Here is a 24,354-nt window from a genome sequence, read left to right as displayed (position 1 = left end):
GGAAGGGAAGAAGGGAGGGAGGGAGGAAGGGAGGAAGGGAGGAGGAAGGAAGGAAGGAAGGAAGGAAGGAAGGAAGGAAGGAAGGAAGGAAGGAAGGAAGGAAGGAAGGAAGGAAGGAAGGAAGGAAGGAAGGAAGGAAGGAAGGAAGGAAGGAAGGAAGGGAGGGAGGTAGGAGGGAAGGAAGGAAGGAAGGAAGGGAGGAATGAAGGGAAGGAGGAAGGAAGGAAGGGAGGGAGGAAGGGAGGGAGGAAGGGAGGAAGGGAGGGAGGAAGGGAGGAAGGGAGGAAGGGAGGAAGGGAGGGAGGGAGGGAGGGAGGAAGGAAGGAAGGAAGGAAGGGAGGGAGTTCTAGGAAGTTAATATCCCCTTCCTAAGGTATGTCTACGCAGCAGTTTCTATTCAATGTAGGAATGACCTGCTTAGCTTTATGTGGGAGAGCTAAAATAGCAATCCATCACACTGGATAATTCAGTACAGTCTCTATATCTTGGCAAGAAGTAAGGTAAATTAGCCTCTATTCTGAGCTTGCTATTGCACAGAAAGTCTGTCTCTTGTGCCTAAGATACCTAGTTTCAAAAAAATCTGGGAATTTTTACTTCTGCATGATAGTTTATGATAGTGATTCGACCCTATAGTATTAGTACTACTTGTATTGGTTCTTTCTCCAGTGATTTTTTGAGTGTATGTGTGCAAGTAAAAAAGGCAGTTACAATGTTTTAGTATATCAATCTATGAGCTATGCTTAGAAACCTGACATTTTCAGGCCTAGAATTATATTAAAAAAAAAATAGATGAAAAGATTATAGCTACCCCAAAGGAACAGTTCTGTCTGGCACCACCTGCATTGCTAGAGACTGCATCCTTGGTGCATCTAATAGATGTTGTTTGTGCTAGGTATATATCACTCGATTCTGGATGCGAAAGGTTGTTCTGCATCATGTTAATGTGCAAATCTAAAACAGTTTGTAAATACAGACTGACAAGCAGGATTGTTGACAGTGCTGCCTTTGGGAAAAGAAAAGTACTGGGCTTATGAAACAAATTCCTCGCTCTGTAAACATCTGACACCAAAAACCCTGAACCAGCAGATGGACAGTGAAAATGCCTCCAGAATATACTGTCCAGTGCTGAATCATTTAAATTCACACTAGTATAAATTCTGAAGAAAATTCAAAGAAATTCTGCACAAGAAATGACTAGAGATTCACCTATCTAAACATATGTTATGAGCTGTTTTCATCATCACTCATAAATACACTTTTTGAAATGAAATATATTTTCAGATATACACCCGGGACTAACAGTAGTAGGTGAACACAAAGGTGAGTGTATGACACTGACACAAAAAAGGTAATGTCAAGTTTAAAATGAAATTGCTCATGCATAATTTGTCAGTAACATAGTTGAGTAATTTACATTCATAGACAAAGGAAAGATCTCCCTTTCAGATAAGAATTTCTGCCCAGTGTGTAACCAGCTACATGGACATTTTTTTCCCTATTTTTTTCTCTAATACACAGGGCTCAAATGCAGCGACATGGAAAAGAAGAACTATACAAAATTCTTACATGATGATAAGTCCCTATAGTCTGACTTGAAAGTATAACAGAGGACGAATAGTCCCAACATCAAAATTTTTTTACAAACATCAATGTAGAAATTAATATGCTACATATAACTTTATGTCATATTGTGTTAATATACAATTGATATATCGTTAAATATATAACAAGTATTACTGAACTATTTTTCTCTTACCAGGAATATTGTTTGCCTTATTTCACTGACACAGTGTAATGACATGCTGTGCAAAACTTTAGTGTTCCAATCAATAGCCTTCTATTTAGTGCTGACAAAGTATAACGTTCATACTAGTTACAAGATCCCCATTGCTTTTACTGCCCAGTTGCCTGTGAAAATACAAAATTTTCAGATTTTGATATGGAATAATTTGCAAAAACTGTTAAAGCTATTTGCACTAACATAGGGGCTTCTTTTTCTCATCAGTGATTCTTTCCATCCCATGGCCTAGATGCAGAAGGGACCTCTTCTTAAAGAACTGAAATCCAAAATCCATACTTCCCTGGTGGGGAAGTACCCTACCTAAACTGTGCATTAATTTCCTCAAAGGAAGATAATTTACCTGATGAGAGAAGCTCCTCAGATTCTCTCAATGACTTGACTCAATGGTATGACTATTGCTTAAAAGAGAATTTTCTGTCTTTCCTCTGACAGAAATCTCAATAAAAAAGATATGTAAAAGCTGAGTCGGAGAAGCTGTTTTAGGTGTTTTATTTTCCATTCTGAGAATACCTGCTAGATTTGCTGCAGTGGTTATACTGGTTACTGGATTCCGTGTGTATGCTGTTTTAAAAAGATCTTCTAATTCATGTACCCGGATTCATGTACCCAGATCAAGGGTACGCTGAATATGTAAATAAGTCTGGGAATTATTAGACATCCCCTAGATGTTTATAACAGCTAGCTTGTTCATACATAAGTCCAAAGAATTTCTTTAGGGCATTTTGAGCATGTTACAGAAGATCAGATCTGTTTGACAACTTGCTGGCAGTGTCAGATGCACTGTCACTACACAAATGGTTTATGTTTTACAACTTTATACCTGTTGTCCATAATAACATATTTGCATAAGATCTTAAGGAGCAGCATGGAAGCAATTGTCAAGCTAAAACTAAAAGGAAAGCCCAAGTAGAATACCAAGGTTTCTTTAATTGCTTGTTTTTAACAACACTTTCAACTCCCAAAGGATTTTGAGTAAGGTATTTAGGAGAAAAAGAACATATATTCTTTTTTGCTTACTAAGAAAAAAAATGGAGTTTAAAAAAGAAGTCTTTATACTTTTCTAGCCCTCCAAATGTTGTATATTATTGTAAATGACAAGCAAAGTCAGTGGAAGAAAATAAAGCAGCCTAAAAGGGTTCACAGCGGTTCACTAAATTATTCATTTAATCATTATTGATCTCGGATGAATTAGCAAATGGTGTGCTCTAACCGAGCACAGAGTTATTCATCTTTGATTTTAATCTTAGAGGAAGCTGACCTACATGATATTAATGAAAACCACAACAGAACACAATAGGTAATTTCCTCACAAATGTGTTTAACAACATAAATTAAGAAACTGATTATGTTCATATAGGCCAATAGTAATTATGAATCACTTATGGTCAGAATCAATAAAAAACTTTGGCTATTAAAACTTCAAGTAGAACATTTACATTTTTTGAGCCTCGTTCTGAGTATTTGACCAAGCAGATATTTGGGAGAATATAGATAGTGTAAACTCCTGTTTCAGAAGCCACATTAAAAAATAATTAAAAATATAAAAAACAGATAAGTAGGGCTGTTGAGTATTAGAAATGTTCCCTGGATGATTCCTTTAGAAAAATAGAGGAGTGGCTGCACATTTGTGACCTTATACCTGATAAGTATGCTCAAAGCAAGGACATTTAGCTCAATTCCTTTCTGTCTGATCTCTCTCCATCACGTGAATGGTATACCATTCGAGTCACTACATAAAAGTTTTGCCAGCACAATCTTTAGATTGTACTGGCAAAGTTACTACTCATGGAGGATTTCTAAGGAACATGAAAATGGCAGGGCAGGGTCAGATTAAAGAGCAGCTAGGCCAGTGTCCTTAGTTAAGGTCTGAGACTCTCAAATGCAGTCTCAGTGATAATTGCTTTTCTACAAATGGCAACAAAACAGGTAGCTGTATAGATGATATTGAGCCAATAGGAAGAAAATCACTTAAATATGTTGATCACATAAATTGTTTTAACTCATCCTGTAAAGAAAATACAGCTATCTCACCAAGTTTTCTGTTCTGTCAGGGTAAAGGAAGTGAAATTGAGGTCTTTACATTCTAGGATGCAGAAATCAAAAAACTATCTTAGGGAGCCTGGCACAAAAACTTGAGAGTAATATACTATATATATTATTTATATTTGAGCAAGAGAGGCAGTAAGAGTCCTGATTTCACATGCAAACAAGTTGTTAAAAGCTTATTAAAAATAACTCAGAATCTCAGAGAATTTGTGTCCCTTTGACTGTTTTGTGCAGGGGAGATATGCTTTCTACTCTATCCACTGAAACAGTCTACTAAGACTATTTTCTCCAGTCTTCAAGGCCTGCTAACAAGCAAAGAAAAATGCTGACTTTTTTTTTTTTATTGCATTTATTTCAATTATTAAAGACCTGTAGGGCTGAGCAGATGCATCAGTGCAGCAGCTTTTGATTAAGAAGGAGAAAAAAAAAGCTTGAACAAAACGCAGAACTTAATAGTGTCAAAATGTGTGCTACAACTCTCAGCAAAAGGTTGTTATGTCTTCCAGGTTTGCTGAAATTGTGAAAATGCTCTTGTGTAGTGCATGGAAGGTAGAGGATAGAAGACACTGTACGAATGTAAAATACTGTTATTATGATTCTCAATATAAGCAGAAGCTATAAACTTTTAAGAATGAAAAAAATGTTGCCGATTCATTGACTTCTCTCCCAGCTCACCCCAGGCTGCAAACACATACACATTATAGGAAAAATAGTTGAAGTTTTTTAGAAAAAAAATAGCCAATGAGCAGAAGAAATTAGCAGCGTGCATGTCATGGGACACATTCTGCTCTTTAGTTAAGGGGCAGGAGTGACATGAAACATTCAGAAGATATATTACAGCAGTGAAAATTTACACCATACTTCACACAAATAAAGATAGGCTTCATTTTTAATCCATAAATAATAGTTGTTTAGTTTCAGTAAGCAATTAAAATTTCTTCAAACGAGTATCTTTCCAAGAATTCCCATGACTCCAAGTATATTTCTTATTTAATTTCTTGTTTCTTAATGTTAAAATCAAGACATATTCCTCCTACACCAAAGATATTAACAAAACATTAGCTTAAGTAGCACATAAATTTGCCTCACTTACTATATAATTACTATATTCTATAGTGGATAACATGGTAGATATCATATGGATAGTTGATTTTTAGACTTTTGTGATGCTAAAGGAAATACTACAGGGTTTACTGTGGAGTTAGACCTTATAATCAGAAAATTGAAAAAAAAAAAAAAAGAATAGTGCTAGACTAAATAAATAAATTAATAAATAAAGGATGAAGATTCTGAGAAGCTCTCTTCAAATCAATGTTACAACTCTTGCCCTAAAACTTGAGACATTCAACGGTTGTTAAAAATTGAATCCAGCTATAGCAGGTGTCCTTGTTTAATAAGCCTTTTACAGCTTCTCTGCATGTGAAATCAGATTTATTTGCTGCTTCTCATGTATAGTGGTAATATATTAGCCATAATCCAGAATGGATTCTGTGTTCCTCATAAGTTTTGTAGAGAGTTTTATTTCACTGAGGCATTTTCTCTTGGCCTACTTGGAATATGTTTGTAAATTGATATGCAGAATTATTTTAGAGCAGTCAGAGGAAAACAGTAGCTGGATGAGTCAGTTGCCTACTGCTGATAGTGACTGTTCAATTAACAAAAGAAAATTGCTAAGTGGAAAAAATAACTGACAATATGAAGGAATTTAAAGCACACCAAATAAATCATTTTTTTCCCTCAGTTGGTTGAATTTTCCTCAGATATCTATAGATACCCTTTTCTGCTAAATGTAAAACCAGCTATAACATATGCCTTCCTCAGTGATCAACTGCTAAATCAGAGGAGCACTAACTTGGACCATCTGCTGGCCTCTATTGTGATACACAAGCACGGCTAGATGGACTGAGCACAGAGCCAAACAAAACTCCTCTTCAACAGGAGAACTTCAAAGGGTTATGAAGCATGATTGGAAAATAAATGTGAGCAAAACTCAGAGCAGTCTTATCAACTGATAAGAAGAAAGCTGGAAAAGTCCACAAGGATAAAATCAGCTTGAAAAATGACTGTGCTGTAAATGCATAATATTGTTTTCAAGACTCAAAATAAATGTCAGAGATGACACAGTCACTCCGTATCTTCCTATCTCTGCTGCTGCAGTTACACTTTTTGAGAGAAGCTGGATATTGAAATGTCAGGGGGGAAATCAGGTAAGAAGTGGACACCTTCTGTTTTGTTCAGCAGTTGCCCTGCCTTTTTATTTCAAAATTGCTAGTAAAGCGTGCTCAGGTAGGATTAGTGAATTTTTTAAAGCACTCCATATATGGAGTTTGAGATAAGCTGAATAAGGCCAGAGAAAGGTCTTTCCCTCTAAAACTCAGGTGTTTGATGAACACCAGCTACTTTCCTCACTGCTAATCAGAAGGGAGAGCAATCTGCCCCCTGGTAAGGGCCAGGCTAAGCTGACATTTTTGTGTACCGATGGTGGAGCAGGTTTTTGATGACATCCAACACTGATTCTCATAAGGGGACTAGAAAAGACTGATGTTGATGCATCTTTTCCTGCATCTTTCCAGAGAATGTCACAGTTTCCTTCTTCCACATGAGAAGGATGAGGGTTTCCACACAGGTCAGTTAAGTTGTTCTAATAAGGTATTTCCAGTTTCTCCCATACGCCTCTCGTGATTTTTCTGCCTCTTTTTTATTGTTTGCTTGTTTTCCCTAGAGGTTAGACTACAAATTCAAAAGACTCAAAATGGGGTTTGATATTAGTGTTTTCTTTTGCTGTGTTGACTACCTGTGCCTGCTGATTTGCTCTGCCAGCATGCCTCAAATCATAGCCTTTGCAGTGTTTTCAGCATTTCAAAATGGCAGAAGTGGCATACAAGGAGAGAGCATGGGCACTCTCTCCCTCTCCCTGTCTCTTGCCTTTTTTATTTTTTCTTAAAAAAAAAAAAAAAAAAAAACCTCCTTCATAACATATTGGTCAAACCATATAATTTGGTTGCACAAATTATTCTGGAAAGAAACTATTATATTAACTTCAGTTAAAAAAATAGGGGTATTTCTTCTTTAAAGTAAATATTGAGCCCTGAATTTTCCTACTTCTTTTTTTCTTAAAGACAAAAATTAGATCTATCTTGACTTGTCCCAGTAGAACTAACTTACCAAGTGACTCCAGAAATGAGCATGAAAACATAGCTCTTCTAGCTGTTTTATCTTTGCTGCTCTCCTCCCTCTTCACCCAGAGATATCCATAGCTCTGAAATATATCTCAGGCACACAAAGCACCAAACCTCAAGGCTAGCATATCAGGCAATCCCTCCTTTTTGTCAAAAAAAAAGAAAAAAAAAAGAAAAAAAAATACAGAACATTTATTTCCTCTTCCCTTTCTTTCTTTCCTTTCTTTCTCTCCTTCTCTCTTTCTTTCTCTTCTTTCTCTTTCTTTCCTTTCTTTCTCTCCTTCTCTCTTTCTCTTTCTTTCCTTTCTTTCTTTCTCTCCTTCTCTCTTTCTTTCTCTTTCTTTCCTTTCTTTCTCTCCTTCTCTCTTTCTTTCTCTTTCTTTCCTTTCTCTCCTTCTCTCTTTCTTTCTTTCTCTTTCTTTCTTTCTTTCTTTCTTTCTTTCTTTCTTTCTTTCTTTCTTTCTTTCTTTCTTTCTTTCTTTCTTTCTTTCTTTCTTTCTTTCTTTCTTTCTTTCTTTCTTTCTTTCTTTCTTTCTTTCTTTCTTTCTTTCTTTCTCTCTTTCTCTCTTTCTCTCTTTCTCTCTTTCTCTCTTTCTCTCTTTCTCTCTTTCTCTCTTTCTTTCTCTCTTTCTTTCTCTCTTTCTTTCTCTCTTTCTTTCTCTCTTTCTTTCTCTTTCTCTCTTTCTCTCTTTCTTTTTCCTTCTTTTCTTCCTTCTTTCTTTCCTTCTTTCTTTCCTTCTCTCTTTCTCTCTTTCTTTTGCTTTTTCTCTTGTTCTTTCTCTCTCTCTTTTTCTCTCTGTCTCTCTGTCTTTCTCTCTTTTCCTTTTCAAATTCTTTCTTATGGAAGAAACCATTTTTTTCTTTATATTTTAGAAAAATACTGATAAATAGAAGACTGCAGCAACTCTGTTTGTGACAAGGGGCTTGTGTTATTTCAAGAGACGGATACCTATCATTGCAACTTGAGGATGGACTTTGGATAATAAAAAAAATAAAATAAAATCCAATATCAAGAACTGTCTGTTTTAGAAATAGTCTCATTACTTAGCACAGCCAGGATATTTTCTGTATCACTCTTCCTTCCCCAGAGATCTTTCAGAGGCTGTGCTTCACCTACCACTTAAGCAAGAGAGACCTATTCAGCAGTGATGTTAAGTATTGTCAAAGGCTCCTTGGTCTTTGACTTCATGATGCAGCCCGTCAGTTTTGGTTTCATGGAGAGTATCTGTAGAAGATGTAGATATGACTTACTTAATATGCCACACTGTGCAGATATGTTTGAATCAGCACTCAATAAAACAGTCTGAATTTAGATATTTTGCAGTAGTTGGCATGCTCACAGCTCCCTGCCTTGAGATGAGGTACCCAAAATTTGCTGCAGGCTTTCCATCAATTGTTGCAGTATCTTGTGCAAAATAGCTGCTTACAAAAGACAGTGCTGTCACATTACTTATATTAATTGATGAACAGTGTATATAGTTCTAACATCTCCTATTTTTCCTTCTTGTTGCCATCCTACAGTTCTATTATGTCTTCTTACACATAACAAGGTTTCTTCAGGTAAGCTGGAGTATCCAATAACTGGCATTTACAGTTATTACAGATATGCAATCTAGTATACATCACCAAGATTTTATATTGTGTAGATACAACTGGAAAGACAGTACCTCCTCAGTAATGTTTATAATAATAATAATAAAAAGTTGATCTGTGAAATTGCTTAGTATTAAAATATACGCAATGCATTACTTTAAGAAACTTTAGAAGGAATAGTTCATTACTGTGTTACTATTCTTTTCTGAAAAAAAAAAAAAAAAAAAAAAAACTTTTTTTCAATTCTGAGAAAACTAGACCTCTTTCTGAAGATCCATCCAACACTATCAATGGCAATGCTGAAAAGTCCTTTCTGGTGATGCTTCTCTGTCAGTTCACTGACAGTGGTAGTATCTTGTTCAGTAAATTGTAGAATAACTTTCTCAGAGGAAAACTGGTTGTCACTAAAGTGGTTATAAAAAACTAGATTTTGCTGCATTGCAGGATATTGTCCTTCCACTGGACCTTACATTAAAAATAGTTAACACATTAAAAAGACAAAAAGTAGCAAGGTAAAATAATGCAACTCTTCAGAGTTTGTTTCCAAGAATATCACCAATTCCTATTAATTTCAGCAGGTATCAGTGTCTCTCAGATCTTCAGTGCTGATGAGAGGGCAGATTACCCAAGTGATATAAATTGGACCTTTTCCAGTAAAGTCAATGGACAAATTTTATCTGCATCAGGTCAGGATAAACCATTTCAGATATCTGCTTACTTAATTATAACAAAGGATACATAGTGCTTATGACTTTGAGTTTAAATTTAAATAACCTTGCACCAATTAAATTGTCTATATGACCACAGAGTGCCTCATACTGGTTTTGCCTTTTTCTATTACAATGAGCATTTATACATACAGAATTACTAGGTTATTAGCCTTTTATTTTTAGGCAATGCTTTGCAGTGAAGGCAGTATGTATCTATACCTACACTCCCACCCATAATTCTCCCACCCACAGCAATTGAACCTTTGGACAACTCTGTTTAACTGCTGAGCTTCTAGCTTACTTGCATCACGTAACTGTGTGCTACATGCAGTAAAGTTTCAGACTGTGCAAATAGGACAGAAGCTGTTGCCACCATAACCTGAAAATGAAACTGGCATAAACAAAACCATAGCAAAGCAGCGACCCAACAAGAGAGCTTGTCAGATTGGTTCCAGCACAGTCAAGCCACAATGTGCAAACAATAATGTTTGCAATATGGATATCATACAAAAACATCTACAAGTATTAGGCATTTTGTAGTTGAGACAGCAGTGAGTTTTCTGCATAGTTTAAGCACTACTTCAAAGTGTCTATACAACAGAGCAATGTCCAGAATTAACTTCCAGTGGGCTTGGTGTATAAAAAACTGTCTGATATGATAAACCTCACCTCTTTTCCTGTATGCTGTGATGTCATGTGTTCCTCTGCTCCTGGGAATACCTTCTGGGAACACTGTAGGAATACCCAGGTAGTAACATGGGTAATATCATATGTCAGCAAACTTTTGTGCAGAATAATTCTTCTGGCTGATGGAATGTGTTGACAAGAGAAGTCAAAAATACAATTGACACCTTCTACCCCTTTCAGAGACGGGTTTGAAAATCAACTTGATGAAATTAACAGAGAAAACACTAGGAAGGAGAAACAAAACATACAAACCGCAAAAGGCTATCTAATCTGGCAAAAGAATCCAGATCTTAAGGAAGATCATCAGAAAAATAATAGTCAAGGCTATTGCCAAAAGTACGAGTTTCATCCTGAATGAACCAAAAATCTTATTTGGGGGTAAGCTGTGAAAAAAAAAAAAAAAATATATATATATATATATATATACATATATAGTCTTTAGGAATGTTCTGTAGGTCTGATGAGGAAGGAATCAGCCTAAGTTAAAATAGATTTTAATAAAGGAATTAGAAAAAGTTTTTTGTTTACGTTTGTGAAACACCAGATCAAGATACCTAGAGTTACTGAGTCATTTGCTTCACTGGATGTTTGAAAGACCTGTATTTTTCCTGTATTATTATAAGTACTCTTATGCTTCATCATTTTTCATGTATGTATTTTTATGTGACATAAAGCTAAATGTTTATTTTAAAGTACATTCACTGATAGAGGAAGCGAAAACTTGTTACAGGAGAGCGAAATGGGAGTACCAGTCAGCTCTGAATCAGGTTGCACTTCATTTTCCCCTGATGAATTGCAGCAGACATAAACTTGCTGAAGCTGAAAGGATCTATCCCAAATGAATGACTGACAGAGTTAAAAACTTCAATTAAGGAGTTTTGGTGATAACAAAACACTTAGGTCAAAGCACATGACTCTAATATGACTCCCATTCCATAGTTGTCTCCATTTCCGATACTAAGTGTATATTTTGGGATGTGAATGCACAAAAAAAGCATATGGGGTGAGGGAGAAAATGACAACAGCTACAAAGGGATTGCAAAATAATTACAATGTGCTTCTATTGCTGCTACTGCTGTGAAGTGTCTGAATTGTATGAATCAAAAATTGGAACCATTATCACATGCGAATAGTAGGCATAATTTCAGTCAATAAGACAGTGAAATAATGTCTATGAGATGATTGAACATTGCAATTATGGAAACTATATGGAGGCTGGAAATCTCAGATGATAAACTAAAGATGCAGTGCAGCAGAATGGTTCAAAAGTCCAGAGATTTGATTGCTCTTTTTATTGTACTAATTTGGGGATTGGGGTAAGAAAACTAGATGACCTCCCAAAACCAAACAATGTTTTGAAACCAAAGTGCTCTCTGTTGCTTATGTCTTCTTTCAAGTCCAAATCACCTGAATCCAAAATAATTTGAAAAAAAAAAAATCTTCATCAAAATGTTAATGAATATGCCTTGAGAGCCTTTCTTATTCTTCTCTTGCTTCTTCTTTTTCTTAAAAGTAAGGAAATCATAATAAAAATATATTCGCTTATGTCAAAGTCAAAAGCTGTCCTTATGCTGTTTTGGCCTCAGTGCCGAACATTAATCTAGTCTTATATTTGATTTTTCCTGTTACGGGTGTTGAATGTCCCCTTCCTTCCCCTTAATTCAGAGCACTGTCAACATGGGTTGACATGGCGACAAAGACTCACTTTGCTGGTTACTTTTATGACTGATGAAGAGAGAGAGACACTTTTCAGAAGACAATGCAAGGTGTGTTTATCTTGCATGGTTCTTCATTGTCATGAGTGAGGCAGAATAAATTCTAATCTGTAGTGGTCTTGGGTACTGGGATTTATTTAAGACCCCCGAGAGATTAGGGCTCTTACCTTACCTAATTATTGCACCTGATCGCTAATTCACTCACTTCCTAGAGCCACATTAATTCAGTCTTGACTTCCCTTCCCATCCGGGAGGTCACGGCTGGGAAAATTGGGCTGAGACTCCTGTCAGTTTTGTGCTATGCAGCTGCTTGCAGTGATTGTCTCAGGCATTCTAGCACATTTGTTAGGGCATTTCTCAGCTTTTTTTTTTTTTTTCCAAGGTCTTTTTTCCACCTTCCAAACATTTTTTTTTTCTCCAGCTAAATAGCCTATATGCAAAAGCACAATGTATAATACATCTTCAAACTGGTAGTTCTGCTCCGTGACTCTTTAGCTGGAGGATGCAGTACGTGTCACTTCCCTTTAGTCCAGGTGTTTCAAAATCTACTACCAGTGTGTGCCAGTTGTAGACAGCAGGTAGCAGGCTGGTGCTCAACAGCTTGGAGATTCAGTCTCAGGATTCCCACTCAAGGACACACAATTTTCTGCTGTCTGACAGTGCCCACAGTCAAGGTGATTTTTTTGCCTGCCAATGACCCTTCTGCTCCTTGAATCTGTGTTTTCTTTCCAGGGAAACAGAGGAGTGGGAAGGGGCAGTGTGGTATCTGGTCTTGACTTGGTGTCAGGTTTGGGTGCAGAAGTACTAGGTCAGGAGCTGGAGAGCACCTCCATGTACTGCAGCACAGATATACCTGGAAACAAAAATCACTCTCTAGGAGAGCTATATTGCCTGGTGACTATTTGGAGTGGCTTGGGAAATGAGTTTTGCTAGGCTAAAGTTGGCTGTTTTTAATGCTCCTTTTACTGTCATTTACACTGGTGACATCAATGGATCAGTTATGTTAAAAACTCATTTAAATCTATCTTGAAAATGAGAGTCCTATATTGACTAAGAACTTTAAAAAATGCTATAAACTGACAAAATTTACAAAGACCTGCAAGAAACAGGACCATTTTAATCTGCCCAGGCTTGCAAAACCCATATTTAAGCTTTTACAAAAATAGCTTTGGCTATTTCATGGTCCTACATCTCTCCCTTTTAAATGGTATTTGAGTTCCTGCTTGTATGTTCTCTCCCATCAGCAGCAGTAATAAAAGATTCTCAATGTGGCTGTACTTTCAGCTTATCTTATCTTTTTCAGACTTACTATTCATCCCTGAAAGAGATTTCTTTTTAATGCTGCAAACTTGCTTGCAGGTGTACATGAAGTTGAATTTATGCAAGGACACCTGCCTGGAGAGGACAATTAAAGGCAACTCCTGGCTGTGATCTGTCCAGGTCTGACTCCTGTTTTAATGTGCCTTGACCAGCTCCTGTCTTACAATGTCTGCAGACACCCCTGGGAAGCACAGTGAGCTCCATTTGACTGCAGTGCTCTGATAAAAGGTAGAGAGAGAATATTTCATTCCGGACATCTCTTTCTAAAGGATGGGGCTTGTTGTGAGAGGCTTTCCATACAAAATATGACTATTTTTAATAGACCAAATTTTGCTGTCAGTTACAGTCCTGCTATTTCAGGAACTGCAGATTTGCACCTGTGCAAGTGACAGGGAACTCAACTCTTTATGTATCAAGGTGGAAGTAACAATTTGTTCTATCGATTTTCTGTTTTCCCCACTTTCAGCTTTTGTCAGCACCCCGTTTCCTGGGAGGATGTGAAGCAGCTGCTGTTGAAGCTGCAGAGCAGTGCATCCACAGTATCACACCTCTGGAGCCTGTGGCACCTCTGTCTATCAGAGTTATCAAGGGCACATTTCTGTCTATCTGCTTTGATAAGATTTATGGTCCCCTTGCTCCTTAGAAGGTTGTCTGGGCATGATAAAGGGGAGAATCTGACTAGCAAGTGTCCATCCAAAGCAGGTTTTAAGAGATTAACTTATTTTGGTGTAAGCATAAAAAAAAAAAAAAAAAAAAAAAAGTTTGGAATCTGCTGCAATATTTTTCTAAAACAGTACTTTAGGTAACATTTTCAGTGGTGGCCACCGATAGGACAAGAGGAAACGGCTACAAACTGAAGCACCAAAAGTTCCACAGGAACTTAAGGAAAAATTTCTTAACAGTGAGGGTGACAGAGCACTGGAACAGGCTGCCCAGAGAGGTTGTGGAGTCTCCTCTGGAGATCTTCAAAACCCGCTTGGATGCAGTCCTGTGCCATGTGCTCTAGGTGACCCTACGTGTGCAGGAGGGTTGGACTAGAAGATCTCTAAAGGTCCCTTCCAACCTTAAGGATTCTATGATTCTATGATTTTAGACACTTTAACCATTCAGCTATGTAAGTCCACAATATTACATGCTGCTCTGTACCTATAAAGCACTTGGAAGGACACTGAGGCCACTGATATGAAAACTGCACTTCTTAAGGCACCGAGGAATAGGGGGGTTGCCAGTGCACAGCAATTGCAGCCAATAGCACAGATCAGAGCATCCCTCCAGTATCTAGAGCTGCTTCTGTCTCCTTCTCGCATTCACATGTTCTCTTTTATCTAAGAGCTCCTTGGGGAGGAATTATTATTTTACATAAGCACAGAGCTTAATATGCTGAGTGGAGACCTGCAACTTAGCAGGGGGCCTTGAAACTACAAATGCAGAAACAAAATGTTCAAATGCAGTACTGGTAACCTATTCTACATGTGATCGCAGTGTGACATAGATGTCACAGGCCAGTGGGGTGCCCAGCACTAAAATACTGAGTGAGGTCTTCTGGATTCCTCTGTGTTCTCAAGGAAGGGTCTGCTGTGTTGTGTATGTATTCAGCGTAATTATACATGCAGCTAATTACTTCATTCCTGAATTGTACCTAGAAGCTCAGCACCATAACACCACAGTATATTACATTACTAGTTCCCCAAACGATTCATGCCGCTTAGAAATGCTTTTAAACAAATGCAGTGCAATACTTTGAGTTTATTTTTAGAATTTATTTACATGGAATGAGCTTGGAATAGCTCGGGGCGTCTGCGGTCTCAGACAGTTTGCACATGTTCATGCGAGGCCCCCATATCTGGAGGGACACAATTAGCAGACATGGCCATGTACAGATATAGCTGTTAGTATGTTATGTTATTACACCGTGAATCCCCCTGCTGAACCTTCCTGCTACTAAAGGGATATGCTTTCCAAAGTGTTATAAATATATGTGACTTTATCTAATAGATATATACTCATATATTGGAGTAGATTTCTTTAAATATGTGGCTCTGCACAATACTCCAATATTATTTCCGTATTCATATTTTTAATTTTAGACAGGACTGCTGAAAAGTTTTAGGAACCAGTAAACAGAAACTTTTCTGAAACAACTGATTTTAGTAGAAATTCAATTAGAATTCAAAAAGTGTTCTATATTTTATGTTCTTATTTTTCCTGTATTTATAATTTTTAATATTATTTTTGACAATGGTTATTATCCGGAGATAAAATCATTAGTTGTTTAATAAATATTAACAAAATAAAAGCAATATTAATTAAGGGCTATAGCATAAAGCATATTTATGAGGATATTAAAGTTACAATGAAAAGATTCAGTTAGCAACAATTTTTGGATTTGTTCCATTGGAGTACCTGAATTTTACTAATAATATCAGAAGTTTATGTGTGGATAGGGTCTATATATTTAATTGTTGAGAAATATCTGAACCAGTTATCAAAAAGCAAAAGGATTTTACTCTCTAGGTGTGAAGCGATTATGTGTAATGCAAGTTTATCTACGGGGACCCAGATCTCAGCCTAAATGTGCTGGGAGGAGAGTACAACAAATAATAATCGTAATAAGGCCACTCAACAAAAATGATTGCTGGTGTGTTGCAAATTGAAGTCTTTCTTGGGAGCAATATGAAATATATGGTGACAGAAAATAGATGTAATTCTTCAGGTCCTGGCTTGGAAGCAGCCAGTGGTTATGTGCAAGCAGAGAAAAATCCGTAACAGCTAATCAATGTTGAAGCTTATAAACTGGCCTGTCACTCTCGCAGTGGCAGAGGGATATTAGTCAGGACTCTTCTCCTCCTGAGACTCCAGAAGCAATTGGGCATTTTGCTCCTTTCGCTATCCAACACTGTAGAAGTAATTAGTTTGGTGCTTGAAACAGGGAAGGTTTTTTTCACGGGTGACCCTGAAGTGAGCAGCAGATAACCAAGCAGACTCAACATTTACACTCTGAGACATGTGCTTGGGTGTCGCAAGCACTTGCTTTTTTGCTATTGCAGGCAGCCAGGCTTATATCAGGGGTGATAATGTCCTCTGCACTGCAATGGTAAGGGCTCTTACTAGTACAACCTACTTCCTGCAGCTTTATGTTTAAAAATACTGGCTTCCCTGCCCCTTTTTGGCTTCAGATTGCTGTCACTTAACAAAATATGGGTCATGTTTTTGAGTAGTTGCCTCCTGTTCTTCCACCTTCTCCAGACTCCCATTTCTGATAAAAATGTACCTTGAAATACTTTTTTTTTGTCAATTTATCTTTGATTTGAGTCTTGACAAAGCTGATTCCCATTATTCACCCACCTGTTTTATTCATTATTATTTTTAGATAAAACATTCTTTCACATGTAAGCCTAGCAATATATTCTAAAAATGACTAATTCACATATCTGAATATAACCCAAACCACCCAATATTTGCAGCAGCATCAGTATTTGGCTTGAGAAGAAGATAAAATTTAGTCCAAATTTCTGTTCTACATTAGACAGGGAACACATTTGAGCATAAGATTCTTGTACCCTTGGAACATATTTGACTATATAATTCATATTTTTAGTTTTTGATGTTGGAGCGTATAACTCCTGAGGGTGCTTCACTGACAAGTGTCTGCTATTAATATATAACAGCATCGTTATATACATAAGCAGAAGAACTCTCTTCAGCATTTTCTGCTTTCTTGCGCAGGCAGCTCATCTCAGAAAATCTCTCTTACTCAAGTCTGGAGCTTCCAGTGGGTGATAGGGAAGTTAAGCATTGCCGAATTTAAATTTTTCCTTGTTTTCCTGTTTGTGTGTATATTTATTTCCAAAGCGTGGAGGTCAATCTGTGAATTTGGCAATGTATGCTCCTAGGTACATGGTGTTTGTTGAAGAGACCATTCGCATATCAGCTAAGATATTTTCTTCATCCTTTTTAACCTTTTCTGCAGGTTATTACTTTCCTTACATCCATCTTGTAGCTATTTTAACCTGTGTCTATACTTGTATTTCTTAAAGATACAGTATAGAAAAGAAAATTTCATGAGTGTGTTTTGATGATGGTAAGGCACAAAATTAAATAAGTTCCAAATTATTTAGTTCATTGTTTTTTATGGACTATGAAAATACTGAGCAAGGAAGGTATTGTAGCTGATTTAATGAGTTATATATTATTTATGTTTTTTAAGTATCCTTTCAAATATTTAAAGTAACATGACTTTAATGAGCCTTGTACAATCTGTAGCTTTTACTTTGCTAAATAATTTCCCCATGGTAAACTGAGTCATTAATATTAATTAGGAATTGAGTAGCCAGTTGCGAGGTTGAGTAAAAAGTGAGGTAAGAAAAGATGTTTGGGAGCAAAAATATCTCAATGGAAGGGAGTAAAAGGCCTTTAAAATCTGTGGGTTTCGATCAGTGGGCTCTATCGATGTGCATTATTAATGAATATATGTACATCACTCAAGCACAATTTCTGACACTCTAATCATAAATGAAGCATCTGTAAATAGAATAATTCAGCAGGAAGTAAACAACTCAATTTTAGTTTCTATATATATAATATTAGATAAGGATGAATACAAACCAATGGGAAGACTGAGAGCAATTCCTTTTAAAAAATTTGACTCAGTAATTTGACTCTTTGTCTGAGGAATATTTCTGTGGAGAACATTTCCCTAGGGAATGGCCTCATGTAGTTTTACAGAATTTTTATACTTTTACAGGTATTTCATTTTGAAGACTGAAAATTTGGGTAGTCTATCAATCATCTTTGGGTTGATATTTTAACGTGAAAAATTGAAACTAAAATGGTTCTTTAGTTTCATCGAAGTCTTCTCAAGGCCAACTTGAGGCACATGAGGGATTAGAAACCTGACAAGACTCTATCAAACCCTATGCCTGTAAAGAATTCAGTACTTCCTACAGAAGTACCTGAATGCTTTACCGATGAGAAAATGAAAAATTCTGCCTTTACAACAGGAGTTTCTCTTTCTTGTAATAAATAAATCCTTAGGCCACTTGGGGGAAACAAAATCCCGAATAGCTACTCATTAAGTAAATATCACCCATTTATGCATAAAACTGTGAGAGCGAGTGGAAAATTGTATAAACTCATAACATTTCATATAATATCTAATACATATGCATAAATGGGCAAATTTTGCTAACTTTTGAATGACTGAGTTTGCAAACTTCATATTTCTCTTGATCTTTCCTTAAAATACTATATGCATTAGACATGCAAGCATTCATAGGCAGTGTTTTCTTTAGGAGCACTTCTGATGTTTATTTATAAGTCCTTGCATTTTACCAGATTGCCTCATTTGTTAAATTTCATTCCATGTGTTTGTATATTATTCTCTAGAGAGCATGGCACCAAGGAGCCGGTTTAGATCCTAGGTCCCAGTCCAATTTTTTTTTTCTTTTAATCACTACATCTCAATAGAAATATCCTTTAGAAGCTGAGCTAGAATGGGTTGAAAAGAAGTCTCTCTCTAAGTTCAACTGCAGAAAGTATCCCATGCCTGGCTATGGAGCTCTTCACTTAAGTAACCTTTTATAGAGTCTTCTGTATCTCATCAACTATGTGAAGGAAACTGCAAAAAAGATGGTTTCTGCGATCATTAAATTAATAAAGCATCCTAGGGGGCTTATGCATAAGCCTTTATCAGTTGCCAGCACTAGTGTAGTTCAAATGCCTTCATGTGTTGCTGCACTGAAATGGATGAGAACAATCAGCATCATAATCGCTCTGCTATCTAATTTCTTGATATTTCTGTTTTGACAATAAATGTCAGTAAAGCATCTATCTAGGAATCTTTAGTAGGCTCTTACTGAAAACATGGATGACGTAACAGATATTTTTGATGATAAGAAGAAATGAAGGATACCACAATGTCTTCTTTTCTGAATTGGACTAAATGATCTCTAGAGGTCCCTTCCAACCTTAACCATTCTATGATTCTGTGATTCTGTGATTCTGTGAACAATATTGTGTCCAGTTCTGGGCTCCACAGTACAAGAGGGATGTGGAGCTGCTGGAGAGAGTCCAGCACAGGGCCACAAGGATGATCAGGGGCCTGGAACATCTGCCCTATGAGGAGAGGCTGAGGGAGCTGGGCCTGTTCAGCCTGGAGAGGAGAAGGCTGAGAGGGGATCCAATCAGTGTATATAAGTACCTCAAGGGAGGGAGTGCAGAGGACGGTGCTGGTCTCTTTTCAGTGGTGGCCACTGATAGGACTAGAGGAAATGGCCGGAAACTGAAACACCAAAAATTCCATAGGAACTTAAGGAAAAATTTCTTAACAGTGAGGATGACAGAGCACTGGAACAGGCTGCCCAGAGAGGTTGTGGAGTCTCCTTCTCTGGAGATCTTCAAACCCCACTTGGATGCAGTCCTGTGCCACGTGCTCTAGGTGACCCTGCGTATGCAGGGGGGTTGGACTAGATGATCTCTAGAGGTCCCTTCCAACCCTAAGCATTCTATGATTCTATGATTCTATGATTGTTTGCCAAGCTAAAAGAACAGCACGACTTCAGCAGCAATAGTTGGTTGTTTTCTGTGTGGCATATTTCACCAGAAAATCTCCAGAAGTCTTATAAACATCAATTACTGACTTTAAATTAAAGCACCTCAGATTTAAGAGGAAGAAGACATACAGGAATTATTTCACATTCCTTCAAATTATATATCTTACAAGGCACTTTATTTACTTATTTATTTGTTTTTAATTAGAAGATGCAGTGTGAGCTGATATTGTGGGGAAAGTGAGGTCTGAAATATGCATTTCTTCAGTTTTGGAACTTTTGTGTTAACCTGTCTCTCATTAAATTTCATAGGGGATTTGAAGCAATACATCCCACTTGAGAAATAATCCATATACCACATAATCAACATAGTTTACTTTTTTCTTTATATGGTATAGCCCGTTTTTCTTAAACTTGTGCAGAGAGGCTACAGGATGAGAATTTCTAATACAATGATAGAATTTCTAGATAGATTAGGAACTGGTACTCTAAAATTTATTAAATTATACAAATTTAATTGGAGTGATAAAACTGACATCTCATTCTCAGAGCTTCTGTATTATAATTTAATTTTATTTTTATTATATCAAATATTCCTTAGTCTAATAATAGATAACACATTAAGCATAACACAACATGAACACCAAGTAGAATTGCAGCAAAACAACAGAAAAGGAAACAATATATATGTATACTACATAGGGCTTTTGTATATAGCCTTCTCCTAAAGTAAAGCACAGATATTTCCACAGAGATACTAACTGTTCTCTTTTAGTTCTCCCTGGGGAAAAACATGGACAAATGAGAGGACCCTGATTAACAGACTCTGTTCATCAGAGTATAAGGTTATTGTTACGGCTCTGCTTTGGTCTCTGGGCATACTCTGCATTTATATAAGGTTTGAAGCTATGGAAAACTGTCCACAAGGTGTGACTACCCTACCACTCTGGTGAAACCCCTCTGATCTTTGAAGATGCCTTTGAGCTTCTCAAAAGTATGGGAGTTAAAATCTTTGGTATTAATCCTTCAAAGGTTTTTTTTTCTTTCATATTCCAAATAAATAAATAAATATTTGCAATAGATCTTGGTTTCTGCCATAATCTCATACTGCCTAATGCCTATATTGCACTCGGGACCAACTCCTAAACTAAGACAAAAGGCAGAAAGTGCTTAAAGCTACATTTCAGCTGAAACAGTTAGGTGTGCTTAAAAGAAACGAGGACTGTGTATCACCTCTAGGTGCTACAACTATTTTCACAAAATATTATTAGCCTGAATGCTTGTTCTATATATATGTGTGTATGTGATGGCAGTACGGCCACCACTTGCTTCTGTGTAAATAGTAACAACCATAAGAATGGAGCCAATAAGATCTTTGAAGACTGTAACATCTGAAGTGTGAATAGTGTAATTTTTAAAAGAAGTGTAATTTCTCTTTCAGAGAAGTGCTACATTTGAAAATCTGCAAAGCTTTAACATTTCTATCCAACTTTGTGAAAGCTAATGTGATTTTCTGTTCATGACTTTTAAAGTCCCTTTTTCAAAAAGAGGAATAACTTTCAAATTCATCCAAAGAGGATCAAGCTAGAGCTATAGAGCATTCATTTCTCATCAGGATGATGTGAATTTATGCGGGTTATAAAAAACAAGACTCACCAAAATGGTATATAATCTTGAGGGAGAATTTAAATAAACAATAAAGAATGTATTTTTTAAAGAAATATTTGAGTATTCCATTTGACATTTCACAATTTAAATAGAAATAAAAAGAAATACGATGGAAACTTCAATTGATTCAAAATGGGACATTTCAACTAATACAAAATGAAATCTGCTTCTGTTTAGAATTAAGACAAAATTTCGACATGTGAGGATTTATCACAGAAACAAAGCAAAACAAAACAAAAAAACAAAGGATGAATACATTTTCTTATAATATCAGCGGTGTTTAGGAAATAGGAGCTTAGAATTCAGACTAGGAAATACACTTGGAAGCCAATTTTTAAAAATGAGAAAATATTCTGAGCAATTCTGAAGACAAAGCATATAATTTTTGAAGACTTCTGATGATGCTAGGGAATTTTGGGGATTTATCATTGCAATTTGTAATTTGGCTACCAAAATATGACCATCTCTTTATATATGTGCCAAAATCCATCTTAAAAAGGTTGATTTTTTTTTCCTGTCAGGACAAGTATTTTCACTCAAGCAATACTAATGTCCCAAGGCAGGCTAAAATACATTTCTGTTCTGACTGATATCTGTCTAACCTATTATTATATATTTTCAGTTCTAGAGACTATAAAGCAATCTATTTCAATCCTCTACATGTAATATTAGAACATTTTTTCTTAATGACTAATCTAAACCTCACTCACTGCTGCTGAAACAAATTACTTCTTCGATGTCGATATGAGGAACGTACTATTCTCTTCTTCTATAGTTTTAATGTATTCTTCATATATTATCATCTATTCCCTATGTCTTATTTTCTCTAGCCTAAATTACTCCAGCTTTCTCAGTCTTTCCTTGCAGCATTCTACCTTTTGTAGAGATCTGCTTTAATCTTGCCTCTTTTTAGGTCATCAAGTCATTTGGAAAATGTAAGAACATTATTTTGACTGAGCTCTCTAACCATTGACACTCTAAGATTATTTCTTTTGTTTTACTTCAGATGTTCCGCTCAAATATCTCAATATGATATTTCAACGTTTTACAACAATTATGCACAGTCAAGTTCAGTTTTCCATCAAATTAAGAACCAGAAATTATTTTGACAGTATTCTAAGCTAATTATTGATTCTCCATTCTTTGATATGAAAATAGTTTTCTTTCTTATGAATAAAATTTCTTTTTTTTTTCCATTTTGAATTGCATTGTATTTTTCTTCAGACTGTTTTTTAGATCATTTTAATCAACTCACACCAAACAACTAATCAAATCCTCTGAACAGTAAATTAATGTTCCCCGCTTATAACACCTGCATTGTGGATTAACATTTGTAACAGAATCCTTACTCTGAAGACTTTATAGACATGCTTTGAAAATATCTTTACAATAAGGTTTCATATTCACTTTGTAATTTCATCTAAACCTCTGAGATGGTTTAAAAGCTCGCTAGCAGGATGTATGCATCTACTACTTGTCTATTTACCTGTCCTCTATACTAATTATAGAATAAAATTAGATTGACTTTGTGTGACTTTTTCTTGACAAATCTGTTTTGGCTGTTAGTCATCTTTTGTTATGATCTACATCAAGGGCTAATCTTACCTTGGGGGTAGTGATGTCCATCCCCACCAGAACTCTATAACTCCTGGTAAAATTTTCTGAGCCCCACCTCTTTCTTGGTCTCAGCATAGATGGCACACATCCTAGCAAGCCTGGCTCCACCATATACTAGAAGAGGAAGGGTGATCCATTCCCATGCATCACCCACTGTGGATTTCCACGGTTCATCCCAAAGTCATAGAGTTGGACAGTGGGCATTTGTTCTCATTTAAAATGTATAACAACTAGTCTTGGAAATAATACCTAGATAATAAACTGCATTGTTCCTGTTTTATATGTTATGGCCTTCATATATCTTCATTGCCTTTATATGCACACACATGCACACAAACACTTTCATACATGCATGCTAATCTACGACAAATTTTTCTGCTAAGCTACCCACCAGGTACAAACATTAAGGTTGTCAGTGGTACAGATGATTTTAATAGCCTGTAATTTTATATTTATTTATTCATTTCCCCTTACCTCTCTCCCCCTACCTGGAACTGAAAATAAGCCAGACACAACCATAGTTTTTATTTGCCAGATTTTCTTTCAAACTGCCACATGTACATTTAAAGATAATCAGTGTGTCAGTGTGGCTGTATTTAGAAGCCCAGACACCTATAAGTTATCAAAGATAATCTTGAAGCAATCAGTAAGTTTTATGAGGTCCAGGTACTTGAAAAATATCTAAATCTGGTCTCCAAACTATTCTTTCTCTTTTCCAGACAAAAGTTTTACATCATTGGCAATGATGTAAAGTGTGCTAGCCACCTGGTCACAGCCGACTTTTTCAACAGAAAAAAATACTTAAAAAATTAAAAGATCAACTGTAACAGCAAAGGTCTTCTCAGCATCATCTCTCAACAGCCTCTCTTGCTGAAACAGATCAAGTTTCCTTTGTTTTACTCATTCATAGTAATAAAAGGCTTTCTTATTTTTTATGCCCCTTGCTAAATATATGCCATTTTTGAGGTTTGACTCTCCTGGGAATCTTACACTTTTAGACTAAATGTATTCGCAGACATGAATGTATTTCTCTTTTGCTTAAACAGATCTTCTTCCCCCCAAAGCTTAAACCACTCTCCGGATTGCTTTGTAGACAGCATTCTTATACTCACTCACCCTTTGTTTTGCTAGGCTAAATAGGTCACATTCAGCTAGTTCATATTTTTATAATATATATTCCATTGTCCCCTTCAGTTAAGTAGCTTGCCTCTGCTTCTGATCTAGTATGAGTGCATCTTTCAGTCCCAGGCAAGCTCAGCCTCCTCGGCCTCCACTTTCACTGTCTTTGATTTGGGTGACAATCCCGATTACTTTGGCCTAAGACAGTTCATTATCTTATGCAGATGCATTTAGGTATGAATTTTATCCATACTCAATGAGTATTTTTCATTTTCTCTGGTGAGGCTGTTTTAATGAAGAGTATGAGGAACGTATCCACTAAGCAACCAGGATAAAGTTAGAGACCATTTA

General features: G+C 36.4%; 1 long non-coding RNA gene across 1 annotated transcript in view; it reads right to left on the bottom strand.

Moving 5' to 3' along the window:
• LOC148594048 (uncharacterized) overlaps positions 1-23,907 on the bottom strand; it is a 200,581-nt gene extending 176,674 nt beyond the window's left edge. The window contains exons 1-2 of the long non-coding RNA XR_015913578.1: positions 23,785-23,907; positions 23,373-23,432 (exon numbers count right to left, since the gene is read on the bottom strand). This is a non-coding gene — a long non-coding RNA (uncharacterized LOC148594048). The remainder of the gene's footprint in view (positions 1-23,372; positions 23,433-23,784) is intronic.
• Between the last annotated feature and the right edge of the window lie 447 nt (positions 23,908-24,354).

This window comes from Tinamus guttatus, unplaced genomic scaffold (assembly GCF_059628265.1).
Source record: "Tinamus guttatus ecotype Peru unplaced genomic scaffold, ASM5962826v1 Tinamus_guttatus_pri_ptg000306l, whole genome shotgun sequence".
Taxonomy (NCBI): domain Eukaryota; kingdom Metazoa; phylum Chordata; class Aves; order Tinamiformes; family Tinamidae; genus Tinamus; species Tinamus guttatus.
The sequence above is the reverse complement of the archived record's forward strand: the minus strand, read 5'-3'. Positions and strand labels throughout refer to the sequence as shown.